We start from the raw sequence: 3395 nt of genomic DNA, 5'->3' as shown, positions 1-3395 counted from the left end.
TCTGGACTGTGACTCGGTGTGTTCAGTCAGCCTAGCCCTAAGGTATTCCAGTTACTTTGTATCCCGCTCTCTTTCCCTGGGTTGTTTCCTATTCCTTTCCCCTTTTGTAAATAAACCCACTATGGACCCTTTTGTGTGTACCTGCAGTGTAACTGAATTGTGAGCGTGCGGGTGAGTCCCCACAGACAGGTGGCCCAGTCGACTCTGGGCTTCCTTGTAACATAAAGACTCAGACATTTTTTTGAATCTCTGATTCCCCAGGCCTCTTTTCACCGAGTGAGGGTGTAATATGGGATGTGTTTCTCTCTACACCTGACAATGGGTGAATGCAGTCAGCTGTCAATACGACAGCTTTCTCTCTTCTGTTGGAAAGAAGAGGATAAAATAATTTTCCATTTACTGCCAGACAACAGGAATTAAGCTGCCACACCTTTCCTAAAAGATTCTGACAGGTCAGATTGAAGATGGCACCAGGATGCCCTGGAACATGACGCACCACAAGCATTTCTGGAGAAGTCTCAGGACCACATATCTGAGCGGAGAGGGAGAGGAAGCAGAACAGCAATGCTCTTCTTACGTTTGTCTCCTTAAACATGGCAGATCCGAGACTTCCTGCCTAGCGTTACTCTCTCCACCCAGTACACAGACCGCCTCGAAGCCCGACCTATGGGTCAGGATGATCACAGACAGGCAGCTTGCCATCTTCGCCAACATGGTGGGCAGTTCTCTTGCTGTTTGTCGTTTTCTGTCACTATGTGGCGGTCAACAACCGCAAGAAACAGGAATGAAAGTGGTGTTTTCTCACCCCGGGGACCCAGGACATAGTCTGAGGTAAGATGGAGGGTGTGAGGGGACTTCACACTCACTGGATCCCTTCTGCTCATCACAACATACAAAGCAACTACACCTGGATTTTTCCAAACAACTTTTATTTCCTCAAAGCCTTCCTTAACCCTATGGAACAAGAAGCTGCCACTGAGTAGGGCCCAGTGTAGCGGCTGTTTTCTTTTCTACTCCCCATTCAATATAAAAATATAGATGTATTTTTTGTGGTCCCCCAAAAACAAACAAACAAGCAAGCCAACAAACAAAAACTAACGTGGCAGATCTACCATGTACCATGTTACACCTGGCAAATCAGGTCCGCTTGCTCAAGTATCTGTCCTAATCCGCAGTCGAGTCCTCAAACCCAGTTTTTGTTCTCATACGTATTTTCCTGACCGCAGTGCCACTGCTTTTAGCTGCTTCTTGTCTCTCTCATTTAGCTGAACTTTTGGCTCATAAGACTCAGAACTTGAATTCATTCTTTCTTTGAATTTTGGTGCCCCCAAAAGCCCTCATGGAGGAGAAAGGTGACCGACTCACCCCTGTTGCACAACTTTAAAATGAAAAGTCAGATTTCCATCAAAACACCCAGGATTGTTGGTCACTCTAGGTAAGAGAGCCCCGAAAGCTAAGATGGCAGGTTAACCCCTCCACCCGCACTTGCAGAGGGGGAACCCGCACTGATGCAGCCTGTCACCTCCAGATGAGGGATAAGACTAGTAAGTTTGTGACTGGGAAGGGAGTTTCCCATTAGTTCACTGTGAGTGTGCCTCAGCCTGCCATTTTACCTGCCAGGAGCCGAGGAGCCCTGGTTCCAGATGGATGTCTGGAGAGCATGGACAACTTGGTGACATGTTTCCCAAAATAAATGTGGGGACTTGAATATCTCAAGGCTAAAATTAGGATGAGAAACTCAAGATGCTGGTTCAAGGAGAGGTTCGTTGAAAATCAACAGAGCAAGAAATAGAAGTCCAGGAGACTTTTTTAAGTAACGAGGCTCTCCAGGGTGCCAGGTTGGGGTCTGTTTAGGCTTTAGGTCTGGAGTTTAACAAAGGAATTAAACTATTAATTGAGAAAGTGAGGAGCTTGGACTTGGGTAAAGCCCGCTTGTCAGAGAGCTGTTCACTTATTGTTGCTACTTGGGAGCTTCCATCCACTCACTGCAGCTCAGTGATCACTCAGGGCTCATGGCCATCTCATGGGTATCTCAGGGAGACTGTGTGCTCACAGTTCGGTTTTGACCCAGTCTGGTCTCAAGGTCTGTAGCACCCTTCTTTAACAGGTTCACTTTAAAATTTGTAAAAGGATAGCTCAAGAATGCCTAGGCTGGAGAAATGAGTGAAAACAAAAACAGACTATGGGCCAAGGAAATACATCCTACAGGTGTCTGAGCTTAGAGTCATCTGAGTTGTTTAACTTCTTGTTTACCAGCCTGATAACAACAGTGACAGTAGTAAGTTCTGTCCTTGAGCTCTGACCCTGTCTTGAAACCATTTTTATCTACTGATCACTAAAGGTGGTTATGAGAATGCAGGAGACAACATGTAATGTGCTCACAGTCATGTAGAAAGTTGTCAGAAACTATGATTATCATTTTTGTTTTTTTAAAAAAGACTATTTACTTTTGCATACAAGATCTGGAGTGTAGGCCAGAGTTGTGGAGGGTGAGCAGATTCACCAGAGACAGAGAGGGGAGCAGAACAGGGAGGTATACTGAAAAATGCTGCTGAGGGGAGCATCAGGCGAGACAGGAGAGGTCTGCTGTGCTTCTCCTGCATTAGCTCCCTGGCCAACTGGGGATTGAACTCATGCTGGCGATAGCTTGATAGCACTGGATCTTTATCCCCTGCACCACCAGGGAGGTCCCTGTCATTGTTGTTGCTGTTTTTTAGAAACATATCCCAGAAGAGGTTGACACTAGTATAACCCTGTAGGAAAATTTAGGAAACGGTGCTAAAGAACCAGTAAAAATTAATGTCATGCTAGATAAAATGAATATGAATGAAATTTGAGGCCGTGGAGATGCCTACTCTCCATAGCAGTAACTAAGCCAATATTATTTGATGTGAATTAAACATTGTTCATACAACGTTTGGAAAGAGCCTGTCTCATATTTAAGGTTTTCCCAGTTGGGCTTGAAAAAGGGGGTCTGGTTGTCTTACTGACATGACTATATGACCTGAGAAAATTGATGAAGAATGCACAATGGACATTTTGCCTCTGGCAGCTAATATCAGTTGAGCACCAACTGATTCAGAGCAGTTAGAGTAATAACGTGGGTCCTAGAAACTCACACTCTTAGTAAGTTCCTTAGGTGATTCTTACACACCTACACTAGGCAATGATTCCTAATGGGTGGGTCTTGACCTTGTTCACTACTTATCTTCACCTGCAGCCCCAACACAGGACTTCCAACCAGTCGATACACCCCAGTTTATCAGTCTGTTCTGTTGCAGCTGATGCCAAGGACTTGGCTTCCCAAAAGGTATTTCACTGGGATGAGAGGCCAACACATGTTTAGTCACATGAGGCATTCCTTTAAACTGGTTTTCACCCTGGTGTTAATGATT

At 45.2% G+C, this 3395-nt stretch overlaps 1 pseudogene; it reads left to right on the top strand.

Annotated features, from left to right (window-relative positions):
• Nucleotides 1–676: 676 nt before the first annotated feature.
• LOC101627106 lies at nucleotides 677–788 on the top strand (annotated as a pseudogene).
• The last annotated feature ends 2607 nt before the right edge of the window (nucleotides 789–3395 follow it).

Source organism: Condylura cristata, unplaced genomic scaffold (assembly GCF_000260355.1).
Source record: "Condylura cristata isolate star-nosed mole 26May11 unplaced genomic scaffold, ConCri1.0 scaffold00015, whole genome shotgun sequence".
Taxonomy (NCBI): Eukaryota; Metazoa; Chordata; class Mammalia; order Eulipotyphla; family Talpidae; genus Condylura; species Condylura cristata.
This window is presented reverse-complemented; position numbering and strand designations above follow the sequence as displayed.